Here is a 20,185-nt window from a genome sequence, read left to right as displayed (position 1 = left end):
AGCTTGGCTGGCGTGAGTCGGTCCAGCCAACGAGCGCGCGAAGTCCAGTTCCGCTCATTGACTCGGTCGCCACGCGCCAGCTGAGCTGGGATACGACCGCCTCGACCGCTGGCGCCGCTGGCACGGCCGCTTCGCGCCAGCTGAGCTGGGATTCGACCGCTGGCGCCGTTGACTCGGCCGGCTCGCGCCAGGCGAGCTCGCCCCTAATTGGTCATTGTTTTTCCTCAATAACTCGTAAACGGTGCCTCGGAACAAAATTTTTGTAATGGAAAAAGTTGCTTCAAATCACCTCAGGATCTCCTCATTTTCCGGAAATACCATAATTTTAATATATACATTTTACATAACATACAATTAAAATTACATAACATATACATTTCATGATTTTACTAATTGTAACACAAAGATTCTAGCTCCTCTCTAGAAACCAAATTTACCAAGACCGCGCATATGAAAATTGTCAAAGAACTTGATCGACGTGTTTCAGCACATCCCGGAAAAAATTGAATTCTATATAGCAAAAATGTTGTGCGTTTTCGAGGAACGGATTTCACAATATCCGCGCAATCTGTATACTTCAGCGTCGCTGCACAAAAGCAGTTCGACAATATTGTCGCTGCGAGATTCAAGAACGGCACGAGGCCTAAGCAGCGTGCGAGGCAAACGCAAACGATCGAAATTGAATTCGATGAACGCAGAAGGAGCATCTGACGGCGAGCAGGCAGAATACATGCGCGTTATCCAACAATAATAGTGGACGAAGATGTAGCATAACTCACACGACGACTTTTTTCGAAATATTAGTCCGATTAGTTTACTAGACAAAGATTAGAAAATTGTTTTGAAAAATTGCAACTGGTTGGAAGAAAAAAAATTATTAAATAACATCTTTTCAACCTTCTTGTCTAAGTCTACAATAAAAATTTAAAAAATACGTCTCTTAGATCTCGGCAATTTACGTACATGATGAAAATTTCGTCGAAATCGGTCGATCTTAATATAAGCTCTAAACAATTAAAGATCGCGAGAATCGCGGCTTTGTCACGATTTTTGACACTTTCGACGAATAACTGTCAGAAAGCTGCAGTTTTTTAAAATCATTCAACGCCTGTAACCTTATTCTGTGTTAACCGATTTCGATGAAATTTTCAACACGCATATGAGCTACCGAGATGAACAAAACGCGTCTTTTAATTCTCTTTCATTTTTTTTATCAAACTAGCCAGATTAACATATTGTTGCGAATCACTTCGTTTCTCTCGCGTCGCGACATTTTATTTACAATAAAGAATATAAACTATATAATACAACTCATTTCAATTACATTACAATTTGAAACGTTGATCGTTCGACGGTCCGATCTCGACTCCTCGATTGTCTATTGGTAACACTCGTCCGCGGCAACCCCTGTCTTCCATTATTTTTTAAGGAGTTGCCAACAACAGGGCAGTTTCACATTGCAGCGACTCGATTCGGACAAGTCGCCGTAACAATATCAAAACAGCTCAAGTCATTTCGACCAATCTTAAAAATGTTATTCCGTCCGAAAAGCTGACGGCACACTAACCGCATCAAGTATACCGACGGCAGCGAACAACTGTTTAACCCTCGGCTCGTAACATTCTCATACATCGTCGTCCAAGTAGAATTTCGTTCAATCATCCCCGCGGTAAAGTTACTCGTAGCAACGAGATATCTCGACGGAACACAGAGCTCTTTGGGGAGAAAAAAAGAAGAAGAAGAAGAAGGGAAGCTCGGCGTCGAGTTCGGAGCGGCGAAAGGCGTCCCGCCGAGATCCAAAGTTTCGGATGCGACGGAATTATAACCAGAGAAGCATTAGCCGGATGCAGAGTGTCCGGACGGGTCGCAGGCGTCGCCGCAGTCCTCGGCGAGTCGCCGCGTTGAAAATATTGCTGGAGATTTCATTATAGATAAACGAGGACCGTGTCTGCGGAATTGCCGCGTTCTTTCGCTCTTTTCTTTCGTTCCGCGTCCCTCTACCTCGCCGCCTTGTCTACCACGTCCTCGTCCCCCGACACATTCCCGCCACCCCCTGGATCTTCGTATGGGGGATTTCCTGCGTTCTGTATTAATTACCGGCCGAAAGAAACGCCGGGATGCCATTCCGGTCGCGAAAGAAACGGCCGGCCGCGCTTCCCCGGACCCCGTAGAATTCCGTCCGATAAACCGGACTTTGTTGTCCGGCCCCGTGTAATTTACGTCTCGCGAGATCGTGGAATTTTATCGCGGGGAAGGCCGGGGGGATATTTTTGCAGCACTCGGGAGGAGCCGTTCTACCGTTAAAAGCGGCGCCCTGGGACCGTGGAACGACACCGCACCTCTCCGGTCAGTAAATCCTTCCGTGGAAAATTGAGAGCGAGGGGGACAGGCGCGGCGGCGGCGGGGGCGGCGGCGGTCAGGCAACGTTATCGTGAAAAACGATTTGATTAAATTAACGTCATTCGACAAACTCGATACATCGTCGATGACCGTTCCCGCCCGAGCAGCGGCCCGGCCCGTCCCGGCCCGTGGAAGAAAAATGTTTCAATTCATATCCCGGTTGATCATGTTCCGAGTGCGGGACGAACGTGAAAAATGCGTCGAGGGTTGTTTCGCTTTGGGTGCAATCGGCATGGAACGCTTTTTTCCGCTCGCTTTTTTCCCCCCGTCCTCGCCTCTTCTTCCTCTATTTCCGGTGTCGCGTTTCGACATTGTGTCACGGACTCGCGTGCCGGGATTTAATAATTTCTAACGAAAGCTCGATCGAATGCGATAACGAACAGCCGATTATCCGGCGGATTACATCCGTTGTCCGATCGAATTCACGTCCCGTGGACATTCGATCATTAAATTAGCCCGGCAAACGATCCCGTCAGCCTGCCCTGAATACTTAGAGAACGGGCCGGCCGTTCCGTCGCCGGAATCGATCGCGTGTCGGACGACGAGCGCGACGGTCGTCGTCGTCGTCGTGGTCGTTCCGTCGTAAATTAGCGGTCGTCAAAATTTTATTCAAGGCCTGACCTTAGAACGCCGCTCCCAGATAGAAGCCCGGTTTCGCGAAACGGCACTCGTACCTACGGCGAGATAAGACATCGCTTTACGAGGCAGCCCGGTTCCGGCAATGAAATGCACAGGCACAAAGTGAAGAAGGCGGGCCGCTCCGCGAGCTCGCGGAAATTTCATTTGCGAATGCATTTCATTCCCCCCCGGTTAATCATGCATCAAGCGCGAAACTGCGCCGATCATTCGCGTGCACCGGCGAGCGGAAAAATTTGCTCGACGGTCGATTCGAAACTCGAACTCGAACACCATTTGTTGTGCAGGGTGTCCCGAAATTATGGTACTTGAGGGAAATGAGGAGTTCCTGAGATCGTTTGAAGTAACTTTTTCCTTGGCGAAATTGCAATTTCCGAAAGATGAGGGGTTCCTGAGGTGATTCGTAGCAACTTTTTCCTTTGCAAAAATATTCTCCGCGGCTTCGTTTACGAGTTATTGACGAAAGACGGTGACCAATGAGAGGCGAGCTCGGCTGGCGCGCGAGTCAACGAGCGCGCGGAGCTCGGTTCCGCTCATTGGCTCGGTCGCCTAGCGCCGCGCGAACTCGCCGCTCATTGGTCACCGTTTTTTGCCAATAACTCGTAAACGAAGCCGCGGAGAATATTTTTGTAAAGGAAAAAGTTGCTTCAAATCACCTCAGGAACCCCTCATTTCTCAGACATACCATAATTTCAGGACACCTTGTATACAACTTGATAATCATGTAGAGCACATTTCATTGACTTTGACACCGCTGAATATTGTTACCGTGCTTTCGGCAATAATTGGAGGTCGTTGGTTCTTCGAAAGTTGTAAACTGAAGGTTACAATCATTTTCTTTATATGCAAGTTTTACGTTACTTCCGGCAAACAGAGGTTTTTTTAAACAGTTTATAATTTTCCGTGGAAATCTGGTTTTCGTATACTCCTTCCGTGGATTTAGATTTTACGAAGGCGATATTTTTCTGCGGCTCACGTTGCATGGTAAAACACAAGCTCGCTACATCGGTGGATCAAAATGTAAATACATTAATATTATGAATATTACCTTGATGGCTTTGTGTTTACGAAGGCTGGTCGTGTTTGTAAACATAGATCTTGTTACAGGTTACACGTAATCAACGTCAACGTGTGTAGACGGTACACATGTGTGCATTGATGATAAAATAGTACTGTGATCGTTCACGGCTCGTTCGATGAAACCCCTACGTAAAACCAACAAATCTGTACACCATTTTTCATAGAAATATTTCATTAGAATATTATACGGTAGATCTTTATTTGAAACTCGTTAGTAAGAATCGTGCGAAAAACCTACCGGTGGGTCATCAAAATGTCACATTTACAGTGACCCCCATTAAAATTTCAACAGCCTTTGAAACAAAACGATTTTGACAAAATTGAAGCAGAGGACGTGTAAAAACATTTTACAGGCGGAGGTCGCATTTCCCTGCTTTTTTATCTGGGCTTGCAAAGGGCATTTAAAATATGCGTTAAGTTGAACTGAGAGGGGGGAGTGGAGGGCACTTTTATACATTTGAAAACATCAGCTCATGCGTACGTAAACGATAGGCTTGTTCTATATTTAAAATAGTTGAAACTATTAAAATGTTTCCATGAGAAATATTTTCGACAGATTTCTCCTTTGAAGCACATTTTATATGTACATAAAATTAGATTTAACCAAAAGAAGTTAAATTACGGCGACTGTAATCTTGGACATATTTCTGCGTTACATTATCTACGCTATCGCAACATCTTCTTATACTGTACAGGGTGCCCTAAAATTATGTTGCGTCCGGGTTCCTGAGATTATTTGAAATAACTTTTTCCTTAGCAAAAATGCAATCCGCGGCTTTGTTTACGAGTTATTAACGAAAAACACTGACCAATGAGCGAGCTCCAAAGGCGAGCTCGCCTAGCGCTACGCGGCCGAGCCAATAAGCGGGACTGGGCTTCGACCGCTCATTGGCTCGGCCGCCTTGCGCCAGCTGAGCTCGCCTCTCCATTGGTCAGCGTTTTTCGTTAATAACTCGCAAACAAAGCCTCGGATTGCATTTGCGCTAAGGAAAAAGTTACTTGAAATGACCTCGGGAATCTTCCATTTTCTGGAAGTAACATAATTTTGGGATACCCATCGAAGTTCACCTAAGTTATGATCTTCCATAATCAATACCAGAGTTGAACAAAAAGTAATCTGATTAATGATTAACAATTATGACAACGTGAAATCATGTTCACGATCGATGATTACGATTATTAAGGAATCAAGTAATCGCGATGAATTAATAACATAAGTAATCAAAGCAAATGTATAATCGTTGGACACGATCAACACAGCAATTATGAATCATGAATCATAAATCATAAGCATGTATTTCAATACTCAACGACGGACTTCATATTTATGCCCCTCGTCCGATACCAATAGCAATTAATTACCAACTAATCATTTGTTCGCTATTACGAAGATTCCAATTCTTTCGCGAGTATTTTCTCATTTCGCAAATAAACACTTACGTCACATTTCAAGCTCTAGCAGTTCATTTAAACAGAAACAAAGCCAATGATGCGAGAATTGTTTGCAATTAAAATACGATAAAAATTTGATTGTTGCACAAGAAGAGTGCACGCTGTTCGAGTGCGCAACGTGTTAAAGTATCCGCAATCTCTCCGACTTTTAGATAAATATTTCCATACGAAGCGATGCTAAATAGATCGTTCATAGATCGGAGATGAATTTGCGTGTCCCGTGAATGCCAGTGTCGGGAGCCAGAGGACCGTGAAGATGTTTTCAATCGACGTCTATCGCCGGCTCGCAGAAATTGAATACCGTATCACACTTATCGACGGACAGAATATTTTATCGTTAATTCGGCTCTTGAGCGAGACGCGCAGCCACCGGGAGCCACTCCGCGCCTGTCAGCCACTGTTAATTGAACCGGCGAAAGGGTTGATTGACGCGCACATGCGTCGCTACGTTTCCAAGCCGCGCGCGGCTGGCTGTTCGATCTTCCCGGCGCCGTTCCATTGGAAGGCAAACGCCGAGGTGCGAGATCCGCGATCAACGACTAGGATTCGGGACGCGGCGCGACGCGCCGGAAGACACATGACAGCCTAATCGACGCCGCCTAATTAGAGCCGGAAAATCCGAAGTTCATTGGTATTTCGGTGTCGACAGGCCCCGGGACAAAAAGAGCTGCTCAAAGTGCGCCGTTCCATGATTTACGAGGAGACCGGCGCTCGTTCGCCGGTGAGCCCCGGCCGAAACGTTACGCCTCGCAGATGCATTTAATCACTCGAACATCCGATAATCGATATCGCCCGCGGATATGTCGCTGGAAACACCGGCTCCGCCAGGAATGCGATTACGAAATCGAGCTTTGTCGGTCCTCGAGCAGCAGCCGTCGCCCGTCGTCCCAGCGGCTTTCTTTGTTTTTGTCTTGCGACTCATTGCCCGAAGAAAACAATGCACTGGAAAAGCGGGATTCGATTTCACCGTGTGGAAATTAGTCCGGATACTGGCGCTGCGACGACCGCGTCGCGCGAATTTGCTCGGCGCTGACAACACAGTTCGGCACTAATCAATTATTTCGTGATTACCTTTGTGATCGATTACGAAATGTAATCGTGCTAATCGGAACCGTTATCCGATTAATCGTTGCTAGAATAAATCGGTAATCGCGATCGCGTTTCGCGATCTGTAATCATTAACCTTTGTGATCGATTACGAAATGTAATCGTGTTAATCGGAACCATTATCCGATTAATCGTTGCTAGAATAAATCGGTAATCGCGATCTGTAATCATTAACCTTTGTAATCGATTACGAAATGTAATCGTGCTAATCGGAACCGTTATCCGATTAATCGTTGCTACAATAAATCGGTAATCGCGATCGCGTTTGGCGATCTGTAATCATTAACCTTTGTGATCGATTACGAAATGTAATCGTGTTAATCGGAACCATTATCCGATTAATCGTTGCTAGAATAAATCCGTAATCGCGATCGCGTTTGGCGATCTGTAATCATTAACCTTTGTAATCGAATACGAAATGTAATCGTGTTAATCGGAACCGTTATCCGATTAATCGTTGCTAGAATAAATCGGTAATCGCGATCGCATTTGGCGATCTGTAATCATTAATTGGTAATCTAAAATCACCGACGAATTATTAATTAATTTTATCTTTTTCTCTCGCGCAGATTTTCTGGAAAATATACGGAATCATTGTTAACTGTCTTTATACGAAATTGTTAGGTTAATTAAAGAAAAAGGTGATCATTGCATGATTAACGATTGCGGCGTTAATCGCGATCAACGTTCGCGTCTGTTTCGATAACATAAGTTATTCATTAACCATAATGACTTGATTAGTTAGTAATCGGAATCATTAATCATGAACATGATTCCGCGTCAGTCATAATCGTTAATCATTGCCCAACCGGCTATAACAAACATCTGATGACGCCATGAGAAAATAATGAACATAAATAGGCTCGATTCTACTGGGAGATTAGTTTAGAATCTGCTGGAACAGAGAATTAACGATAGTTAATTAAGCCCAAACATTTAGGTTAATGAATGAAAATCTATTAAATGGACTTTAGCAGGGAATGAAATGTGCAAATCGAATGCGCGAACACCAGTTTGATCACTTTGCGGATGAATATTTCATTTTACCGCAGATTTAGAAACAAGTCAGGCGTAAACGGTTAATGAGAGAGACGAGAGAGATCGTTGCTTCGTTTTATGCTGTACTGTTACATCGTGTTTACTAAATGTACAGCGATCCACAAGTGTGTTCGTACTCCTTTTGAAACGCGGTAACTTTTTTGGAACTGGACTAAGTGATTTGAATTTTTTTTTAGATAATAGCGGGACTAGTCTACTAGACGATGAGCAAGATGCTTTCTTTAAATTTTGCTATTATTTGAAATCACAAAAAAGAACCAAAAAGACTCTCGTTTTTTAATTGTTTTATCTGAGCATATATAACGAAAATTTTAAGAAATGCCTCCCGTAGATCTCGGTAACTTATATGCACGCTGAACATTTTATCGAGAACAGTTGACGTTGTTATGAGTTATAATAAATTAAAGGTGGCAAAGATCGCAGTTTTATCACGATTTTCACCAAAAACTCGAAAAAAATCTAGTTTTTTAAATCTTTCAACGTCTATAGCTCGATTCCGGGTTAACCGATTTTGATTAGCACGTATATAAGTCACCGAGATCTGCGAAAGGCATTTTTTTTTTCAATTTTCGTCATCCCCATTTTTGTCATCCCAAGTACAGTAATGTCTCCCTAACTGACGCTCAGATTGCGCACAAAAATGGACAATTTTGGAAGAGGAGATACGATTATTTGAGCGTTGCAGCTCGTTTTAATATTTCTTTACGAGCATATATCTTTACGAGCAATAATCGCATCTCCTCTCCCCAAATTGTCCATTTTTGTGGACAATCTGAGCGTCAATTACAGAGACTTTACTGTAATAGCAAAATTTAAAAGAAAAAGGATTTTAGTTATCGTCTAGTATATATATATAGACTAGTCCCTCTATCATCTAAAAAAAGATTCAAGTAATTTAGTTGAGTTTTAAAAAAGTTATCACGTGTTGCCAAGTGTACGAACACCGTTGTGAACCACACTACTTCTCTCGTGTTTCCTCAAGTTGTGTAAAATGTCACCGTAATGTAATTAACCTTCGCACGCGATGCAGAAAATGGCTGCGCCAAAGTCGTGTAATGCTTCAACGAATTATGGTTCGCGCTGTCAAAAAGCTTTTGTTTCGTTTATAATCCCGTAGCATCGGAATTATACAGCGAAGAAAAAGAAACCAAAGGACCGTACAAGGGCGGATGAAAGCGCAGCGTAATAACTTCTGTGCCGAACGCTGTAATGGCTGTTTGTAGTATTTAGCAGCACGAAAGACGAAACTGGCTGGTACAAACGGAGCCCTGAATAGGGACATTAATCTTATTTCACGGGCCACGGCATTGGCCGAGAGAAGAAATTACCGATATCCTTTGACGGAAGAGAACGAGTGGGTGCTATAGGTTTCCCTCGTCGATTGTTTTTCGATTACGTTCGCAGACGAGAGTCCGTCGCTCATCTGTCCCGGGGACGAGGGACGCGGCTAGGGCCCAATTAAACAGACTTCGGCCTCGCAGACCCGTTCGCTTTGAAATCTAATTAATCTAACAACGCGTTCGGTCGTTACTGCGGACGGTTAGGTAGCCGTACTGGCAAGTAGCCGGCATTGTCTCGGCAACAATGGATACCTCTTGGAGCAGAGGCGGAGACGACCTGTTCTGTGGCCAGCCGAGCGGTACAAATTTATTAATTGGCCCGGCCCGAAGGCACGGAATTAGGCTGCCGCTGGTACACCCTGCCACCGGTGTCAGACGTGATAACAAGAGACGAATGTACTTGCGCTGCTTAGGGGTTGATCGGCACTTCAAGGACGGTAATTATGCCGCACCGTGGCGGCATCGACGTTCGATGCTGTGAGCTCCTAGACCACCTCTTTGACGGAGCCGGTTCGACTCGGCTCGTCGTACAGAATTTCTTCGCGCGTTTTCTCGGGAAAAAAATTGTAACGATCTTGTTCCGCGATATTTTAAAGAATCGAATATAGTGCGAGAATTCACTATGATTACGCAATTATGTGTGTAATAAATCGTTTCAAGAACGGAGGTTTGTCCAAAAATGTCTCGCAGAATCAAAGTAGAGTGCTGTCAATGATATTCCAATCAGAAAATTGAAATCGATCAGAGAAATCATATTTTTAACACTTCGCACTCGAGACTATTTTAACTTCGAAATGAAGACATTTGTTTCAACCTGCGGTATTTCCATTTGATACACATAAAATTGAACGCGTATGCTTTCAGAAAACTTTTGGGACGATGAGATACGATTATTTGAGCCTCGCGGCTCGTTTTTATACTTATTGACAATCGGTAACTATAAAAACGAGCCGTAAAGTTATTACGCCTTAATTCATATTTAAAAAAATCGCGGAGAGACTCTGGAATTTGTTTGGTATTCAAATAAAAATTTAACAAACATTCTTTCATAAACACAAGTATTGTCAATATTGCGAAAAAAAGTTATTTCACAAATTGAAATATGTCAGGAGATTAAATGCAACCTAGAGAAATCAAATTAATCCGAGAAACATTCGATGAATGTTAAAATTGGAATAAAATCTTTTTGTTCCCCTTTTTTTTCATAACGTCGTATCGCAATTGGGATTAGGAAGAATTTACTGTACTTCGAATGATTTACTAACAACGGTACGTGTTACGATAAATTGCAATAACAGGAGATCGGTAACAATATGTTGTCGGTATTCCCTCAAATCAATTTTTCTTTTATCCGATATTTGAACAATCAAATACAAACGAAAATACGATACCATGATATTTATTTCACTCTGTAGTCGATTAATCAAAATCCTATAATATTCTACCGTTATTGCAATCAATGAACGGCCGCCATTTCGTTATACACAATTTGTAAACAAATCCAAAACAAAAATGAATAGTAAATTAAATGGCTCAATTAAATTTGATGGGGTTTTGTATCATGAGAAAATCGACTTTAAAGTTTATTTGTCTTCGTGAAGGATTTAGTTCCGTTACTACATCGTTCGCAATAATTAATGTTTCTAAATATTAAACTATCTCGAACGGAGGCAACTGCGATACAAGAATAGACTACAACTTCAATCCTTTGCAACAATGAGCAAACTTTAAAGTCGATTTTCTCGAAATCGGAGCCCCGGATGAAAAAATGTTATACCAATTTTTTTTATTTTCCAGGTAGTATCACCCTCTGCTCGGTTGTACTACAAATTCCGGCCCACCCTGTATAAAGTGGACAACTATTTTTGATTTCAATATTTTCTTGAAATGAGATTAAATTTAAAAATTTAAAATAATAAATAAAATTTTAAATAATAATAAAATTTTTCTTTGTAGATTAATATTTCATTTTTTAGATTTATTTAGAAGCATATTTGAGGGTAGACAAAAAGATTAACATTTCTAGAATATTTTTTGAATGGTTCATTAATGACTTTTGGTGAATTAGTTGTTTTCCATTATTATCTTCTGCATGCTTGTTTCGGTGAATTCATTGATGTGGAAGATTTTTGTGTGGTAATTGTGTTGGAAATTTTTTGTGGGAACCAGAGTTCCAGCCGAACTCAACTAGTTGGTGTTCTTACATTGCATTGCTAATATTTTTTACTTACATAATGTAAGTAAATATACACAATACTTAACAATAGAAAATTTCACGAATACTCGCCTCAGCAAATAATAAACCCGTTGCAGAATGATTTACGTTTAATTTAAATATAAATAATGAAAGAGAATGCTACTTATCACGTTAATTGTCACATTAGTGCCACGCACGAGTGACAGAATTCTAATTTATTTCTATTGCAATATATTCGAAGAAAAATAGTTTGAAAAAGTTATTTTCCGAATCTATTCAATCCCTGCTTTCTGAATATCGACCCGACCCGACCCGATTGAAACTTCGCATACCCGAACATTGTATATTTTTAAAATCGCTAACCGACCCGATTTCAGCTTTGTGTCCGCGAATATTGCAAGCTTTCGAAATCCCAAACCTGTCCCGACAAATTTCGAGACCCGACAAGATTTCGAGCCCGAAATTTCGGATTCCCGCGGAGATCGCAAAACCAACGAAGCAATAGTCGAATCGTCCAAGAAAGGTAAATCAGAGGGTGAAACCCGAATCTTCGAGGCAGAGTGTATATTTCGACGCGGTATGCGCGAAAGAGCCACCCTTGAAACTCCCGATCGTCAGGGTCCTCGTGAATGGACATCGGGATAGTTGAGTGGCGCGAGCCTTCGATTTCTGGGTCGAGTGGACATCTCGATAGGGAGGGATCGTTCTGCTTTCTCTCTTTCCGCCAGGGACGCTTTTAATATGTAGCCGGAGGACGGTCTGATATTATTGTGATCCTTTCAGGGAACTTGACCCTCCGCGGACCTCTTCGAGGGATCGTTTAGTGGGCAGCCTCTTACGCGCGGCAATTCACGTCCGGATCTGAAATATCAGCCGTAATCCCGCGGAAGGCTCTTTCGTAACACGTGTCATTCGGCTATCAGTTATTTCACACTTGTGCTCCCGAAGGAGCAAACACTTTCGGACAATTTTGTTTGCAGTTTCTATTGTGACATCGCCCAACTTAAAGCTGCCGATTGCACCGAAACACCGTCGGGAAATACGCGACACAAAGTATAATACGTCACAGGTGTTCATTTTTCTATCAGAAACTTAATAAAAACACTCGTCCGTCGTTTTTCTATTAACCGCTTCACGACTAAGGGAAACATTTCTCCCTGTTTTAAATTTGGTGATTGTTGTATTTAATTATTGGTTATTTTTTTCTATTAACCACTTCACGACTAAGAGAAACATTTCTCCCTATTTTAAAATTGGTAATTGTCGTATTTAATTGTTGGTTATTTTTACCACAAAACGCAATTTGCCAGCAAAAAATGAAAAGGTGTGCAAATTATGCTAAACGCTGCATAGAAAATAAGTATTACGTAGAAATATGTATTTAGAAATAGGTATTTATAGAGAAATATGTATTATGTGCAATGTTTATCTTTGCTTCACAACCAAAGGAAATTGCTTCGCAGAATATCATAATTAGCACATCATTTTGTACAGCAATTTTACTTCATAATTTTGTATTATTTTAGTTAACATTTTGTTATAATAAACCAATAAATAAAAGACATTGCACGATAAGCGTAACCATAATTTGTGTTACCTTTTCTCCAAAAAAAAAAATTTCGAAAAGACTATACATTGTTATGTATTTTTCTTATGATTTTTATTTCTTTTACATCTAAACAAACTAAAATAAACAGTTACATATTAATATTTACTCCTAGCAACCTTATGGTCCTGTAAGGGTTAAAAACTTAAGAAAATATATTAGCAATATATTAAAATAAATTAGCAACCAAAATGGCAAAGTAAGGCTGACTTGTCAAAAAGGTTAGGTTTGCGTCATCTGTGAATTTTTAAAATTTTATTCACAGCATCTTGTGTCTTCAGAAATTGATGTCCAATATTTTTGTTCAGCTGCACCAATGTTCGAGACATTTTATAATGTAATTCCTATAACTGGCAGTTATTATAAAACGAGCACTCGTAAAAGTACCTGTTGAATATATTTTGATTCTTCGAATGTGTGAGAAAAGTTTCATTATATTGTGCAATATTGAGACGAATTAGGGTCTTCGTCGCAATGAAATTAAGCTTCACAAGTCCTAATGAAGAGGATTCTTGGTCATTAAGTGCAGGAGCAGAAGGTCAACGACCGGAGAATCCGTGCTCTGGTTAGGATTTCGGAATGACCTCCGAAATCCTAACAGCTGATCGGTGCTCGCGAATTCTCCTGCGTGCGTGATCCCACACGACGAACGCGTGCGTGCATGCGTGCACTCGCATAGCGCGCGACAGAACGCAACGAATGTCGACACGCACTATTTAGGAATACGATCACGAATTAACGGTTACGATTACGATTACGATTACGAACAAGGCTACGAATAGGATCACTATTACGAATTGTATCATAACGTACGGCTTACGAACACGTTTTACAATCTCGGTTTGCGATCACAGAATTAATTCTATACGAATTCGCTCTTTTTTTTATAGCGTATCTTGTGTTCGTTTTAACCATTCTTTGATTAATTCTTAGGAAACCAATGTTTGTCACTGAATCAAATGTGTATAATTAGTCTTTTAGCACTTCAGCAACGCCAACAATGTAGTGCAAACCAAATGCAAGTTCTTCCATTTCAAATTAACCATCCAGGTATGTGTTCAAACTTAATGCTGTGTACAAGTTTATCTGAAATCTAAAATCTTATCCGAAATAAATTTCACACTGTTTTGAAGCTTCAGTTAACTTATCTTAAAAAGATAAACACGTGGTCCGTTTTAGACGGAACATTCTGCACGTTAAATGAATGCAGTAATTTCTCCCGGAAACGCCAACTTTCGGGTTACTGTGAATTTCTCGGTGCTAATTCTATCACTATGTAATTTATTGCAACGTCGATGCTAAGCGTCGACAGAGTCAGTCGAGCGTGTTATGCGGCACGCGACGCGAATTCCCGGAAGACAACAAGAAATGGTCTGTTTGGGTGTGAGTCAGATAAGAAAAACCGCGGAGCTACAAGGTACGTGACTAATCTCCATCAAATCGTATCATGTTGTCTCCAAGTTGCCTTCGAATAGTGACAAGTTGTCTCTGAATTGCCTCCAAATAGTGACATATGGCCACTGAATTGCCTTCGAATAGTGGCAGGTCGCCTCTGAATTACCTTCGAATCGTAGCATGTGGCCTCTGAATTGCCTTCAAATCATGTCACGTGGCCTTCGAATTGCCTTTGAATTGTGGCATGTGGGCTCGGAATTGCCTTCGAATCGTGGTAAAAAAATTAGAAATAAAATAGTAGAGTCATCGCTCTTATTCTAAATAATATTCTTCATAATATGTATTCATATTGACACTTTAGCGACCGCTAATAAAACTGTTATGCCATCGCACAAACTGACGTTAACGGCCACTGATACAACACGTGTATCATGCGCAGTGTATTCAGGAAAAGTCGCTACGCAAGGAGTGGCGGCAGGCGACGCATGCGCGAGAGTCCCGCACAGCGGCGTGGCGCGTCTACAGGGTGGCACCTATTGTATTGTATTATACCCGCAGGCTCTGCGTCGCGTCGCGTCGCGTCGCCATCGTAGTTCAGAATTACAATGCTCGCTCGGTAAACGTGCCGCGCCGCTGTGCGGGACTCCCTCCACACGCGTCGCCGCCCCACTCCTTGCGTAGCAATTTTTCCCGAATACACTGATCACGCGCCGTTCAATAGTAGTATGGTGGTACAAACTACCAGTTATTTTCGATTCGACTGTGAACGAGTGCGAAATCGCAATTTACCTTGATAATATAATAATAATCCTGAAATTTCAATATTTGTGAAGTTTACCCGACAACTGATCGCTGATTTGCAAACTATAATTTAATTATAATTTTGTTTATTTGTAAAATAGCAGTTTAATCCAGAATAAAACGTTGGCTCCCCATGAAGGTTTCTCATAAAATCGCGCGGCCTGGAAAGTGTTAATGAGCCGACGAGTGGCCTGCACGCTTGTCTCCTGTCACGAGAACTTTGGATTAGGAGCGCCGAAGATTAGGCGTATTGCGCGAACTATTGTTAATGTTCCACCGCACGGACTGCCCGAATATTCCAACTCCGTCGAGTATTAGTTAACACGTTGAATGCCGTTAGGATCAGCGGCGAACGACGCCGAGTTTGTTCGTAGCTCCGCGCAATGCGGCCACGCGGGACAAAAATATACGATCGAAATGCATTCTCCTATAATGATATCGAATTTTCTCAAATTATTATATGCTTATGGAAACGTACATGTTATATAGGAATTAAGGGAATAACAACCATTTTCTAGGCTTAACCATTTTCGAAGCTCAATCATTTTCAGCTTCAATTTAACGTATCTCAGAAACGGCAGAAAATATCTTGAGATCGAAATAGTTTCTAATTTGTTGTTCGTCATTTTGAAAGAATCTGAAAAGTTTTTGTGCTTCGAATTACAACGAACAGTTTTATACGCCTTTTCTCTGCCGACTTCTCATTGCGATACTGATTCACGTAACAAAATGGCCGCGCCAAATAACTGCTAAAACTACCATTACCACTCAATCCATTAATTTCGTTCTTCCTTTCAATCGTTTAGCTTCGAAAGTAATTTATCGCGCGAAATTGTTTCGTCAACTAAGCAACAGATAAATGGAACCCGGCAGCGTCACTTTGTTGAACAAGATGGCTCGGAGACATTGAACGGTGTACCGAGGTGTATGCCCATAACCTCCAGATGCTGCGACGCGATTCGTCACACCATGAAGAGTGCTTGAAGCCATCAGCGGCCGTGAAGTCAGGACGTTAAGGATGGAAGACTCGACTGTTCCGGCCGCAACGTATTTTTCTCCTGGGCATTTCTCGGGTAAATGGATTATGAGAACCCATCAGCGCTTGTACAGAGCCGGGGCGAGGAGGCCGGCGCGCGTGTCACGTTCCGGGTCAGTGTGACGGAGCCATCAACCTTTAAAGATCGCGCGGATAATAAACCGAGAAACTGTTCGCGAAGATACGGCCAACTTTTCGTATCCACGATAAATCCGCGCGTTTTTCTTCTCTTTCTTTTTTTAGGTCCAACGCGAGAAACACGCGTCATGAATTATTCCCGTGTTCCGGTTTCGCGAATTATTCATAAGAGAAACAAATGTTGTTCGGCGTATCTTGCGCGATGTGTAGTCGCGAGTTCGACACCGACACATCCCGGAAGGAAAGAAACTATAAATCTGGTTCGGCGTCGTTTTAATTCGAGCACGCCTGCGTTCCTACGCCGTTCCTGCGTTCCCGATTTTTCGAAATGCATGCCTCGCTTCGCGTATAATCGGGCTCGAAATTTACTTGCGCCGAGGTCGGGCGACTTTGCATTTCAAATCACGGGTCCGCCGTTTCAACTATGATTCGATAAATCGTTTCCTATCTCCGATACCATCGGTGTGCCGAAAGTGCGAATTTTCTTGTCACGCTAATGTCGAACGGAGAGAACTCGAAGGAAGTTCAAAGAAACGGTTCTCCGCTCGCCTGGTTCTTATTCGTCATTTTGACAGCGCAATGGCGGCGGTCGTCATGCCGGCTGAGCACGCAGCGCAGGACGGTTCCAGGATGTCGCGTGGCCACTCGCTGCCACTAATCCACCCCCGTCAGCCGTGGAACGAGCAATTGTCTTGCAGCTATGGCTTTCCAAATTGCTGGGTCCAGAAACTGCGCTACGCCCACGCCGTAACTAATGCTCCGTAATTGTTCGGTTCAGTTCTTCGTTGTTTCCTGTTTCGCTGTGTCCGGCTCCTCCGTTCACTTTTATTTCTCAAGGCTTCTTCTCTGTCACTTGGTTAGCCTTACGTTTACTTATTTCTCTCTCTCTCTCTCTCTCTCCCGCTCTCTCTTGCACTCTCTCTCGCTCTCCCGCTCTCTAACCCGCTCTCTCTTACTCTCTCTCCTGCTCTCTCTCGCTCTCTCTCCCGCTCTCTCTTGCTCTCTCTCTCCCGCACTCTTGCTCTCCCACCCTCTCTCTCTCTCTCTCTCCCGCTCTCTCTTGCACTCTCTCTCGCTCTCCCGCTCTCTAACCCGCTCTCTCTTACTCTCTCTCCTGCTCTCTCTCGCTCTCTCTCCCGCTCTCTCTTGCTCTCCCTCTCTCACGCTCTTTCTCTTGCTCTATCTCTCCGCACTCTTGCTCTCTCTCTCTCCCGCACTCTTGCTCTCCCACCCTCTCTCTCTCTCTCTCTCTCTCTCTCTCTCTCTCTCTCTCTCTCTCTCTCTCTACTGATGTGGGATTAAAAATGTTGAAAACTGTGGTTTTTAGTTTTCAATCGATGCGATGATTAACACTTCAACCTCTTAGGTACGATGCGCCACTAAAGTGGCTTTCGCGGACGTCACATTATTTACGACGCGCCGCTATAGTGGCTCATTCTACCGACTCATTCGCTCACCGTCTGAACTAAACGATCGTTTTCGTTTGTCTTGCTTGACACCTCTTTGCCCTCGCAACGTTTTACAATAGTATTAATAATACAGCAATGTCTCCCTTACTGACGCTCAGATTGTGCAGAAAAATGGACAATTTGGGAACAGGAGATACGATTATTCCGGCTTTGCACTATGTTTTTATAATCGGTGACGATCGGTAACTATAAAAACGAGTCGCAAGGCTCCTCTTCGCAAATTGTCCATTTTTGTGGACAATCTGAGCGTCGATTAGGGAGGCATTACTGTATACAGATGGAATATACAGAGTGTCCCAAAATTATGGTATTTCCGGAAGGTGACGGTTTCCTTTACAAAAATTTTCTCCGTGGTATCGTTAACGAGTTATTAACGAAAAACACTGACCAATGAGGAGCGAGCACTTGGCTGGCGCGGGTCGGCTGCGCCAATCAGCGGAACCGGGCTTCGATCACTCGTTGGCTCGCTTCGCGAGCGCGCAGTGTTCTTCGTTAATAACTCGTTAACGGTGCCTCGGAGAAAATTTTTGTAAAGGAAAAAGTTGCTTGGAATGACCTCGGTAATCTCTAATTTCCCGGAAATACCATAATTTTGGGACACCCTGTATAGTCTTTGTTTTTGATACGCCATTGTCACGCATTGCAGTGCTGCATCATTTACGCGTAATTCGTCTAAAACTCTGCTGTACAGAGTATCAGTACGCGCAGAATTCAGCCGTGCCTAAGAGGTTAATGGTCGCTCACGCAACGTGCATGTGATGCTTTAATAATAATGTAGGTGATTGCTTTAATAACAAAGGAACACAAAGGAGAAATATTAAATTTATTATATTAAATGTGTTATTATTATTGTTGTTGTTGTTGTTTTCGTTTTGTGTGTATTTTCGCACACGTTGAATTATTTCACGAATTTACGTAAATATTGTCGGCCCCTGACCATTAAAGTGTTAAATCAAGTAATGAATATACATTATGATACATGTTATATCAATTGGCATAATACTGCGCGTTCCATCATTTTCTCGGATTGGAAATTATTATTGGTGCATATGAAATGTCGGATTTTCTTTAGCTGTAAACGTTTGCCTTCCTGTTTTCGTTATGCTTTTGTTTTTGGCGTAACCTCGTTTATAGTCGTACCGTCCATTGCCAGAGTCACATTTCAACAGAGAAGATTTTCTTTCAATTGCAACAAAAATCGTACACCATCGGCATCAATGTTTCGCTTAAATCGCTTATACGTGTCGAATTTCAAGCAAAAATGACTTACCAGCTTTTGGTTCGATGCATTTTTATGACGTGTCGCCGGATCCGAAACTAAAGTGTATTCCCGACACGAAAAAACTAAATACGATTACAATATAGGAGACATCAGACTTGCGAAATCAAACGACACGGTATTCTCAATCGTATCTAAAAAAAAAAAACATACTTTACATTGGCACCGCATCCAATGCATAACAATGTGCGCTTTGAACACGCTCGTCATAAAAATAAGTTCAAGGCGCAACGGATAACTGTGATAAAACAGGCACGCATAATTCATAATCCGGATAAAAGTGTGTCGCAGAGAAACATTGCAAACGCAAACGAGTAATTAAAAATACATATTTAAAAATTAAAAAAAAAGAATTACGAACATAAATATATTAATTGCAAAAGCGAATGCATTTCCACGCGAATGTCTTCGGTTACGAATTAACCCTTTGCACTCGAGTGGCGACTCTGAGGCGCCACTAAAAATTGGTATACTATTTCTCAAAATCATTCTAAGAACATCAGACTCGCTTATATTTAAAAAAAAACTATTAAAATTGCATTTTACTTGTCAATAGGCTCAATTTCATGTGCACAAATCGCAATAAATTATATAAAATAGAAATACTGTAGATCAGAAATCACGTTTTGGATTTCGGATTCAAATAACTTCGACTGCAAAGGATTAATATTTGGTTATATTCCTTAAGTCTCAATTATTCGGCGCATCTCGAAGTCTGTTTTCCGATCAAACGTTCGATCAAGCAAACGATCGTTTTTCGATCGTTTATAACAAAATACTAGTTTCGCCATTATTTCAGCTGAACACGACCACGCTGAACGGCGCCCGGTTTTGCGAATGGAATCGAATCATAAAGGCCCGATAACCCGGCAGCCATTATGGTAGAACAGAAAATATTTAAATAATTGAATGGATATAGAGTGAACTACGAGTCGCAGGATGTTTAAACCGTTCTCTCCGGCAAAACTCTTTGTTTTCGCGGAAGTCCCGGATGTCGTGTCTGCGTGCGCAAACATACGGGTCGAAGGAACCAGAAGCGGAATCGAATGTAAAACGACGTTTAGCATTGCAAATTGGCCCGAGGCTGCCTCCGGGTATATTTTCCCGATGTGGATTCACGCGTACGCGACTTAGCCGCGTGCCCCGCGCGTCTTCCAGCAGTCAAGTAGATAGATTATCAATTCCCAGCG

This window comes from Megalopta genalis, chromosome 8, assembly GCF_051020955.1.
Source record: "Megalopta genalis isolate 19385.01 chromosome 8, iyMegGena1_principal, whole genome shotgun sequence".
Lineage (NCBI taxonomy): Eukaryota > Metazoa > Arthropoda > Insecta > Hymenoptera > Halictidae > Megalopta > Megalopta genalis.
This window is presented reverse-complemented; position numbering follows the sequence as displayed.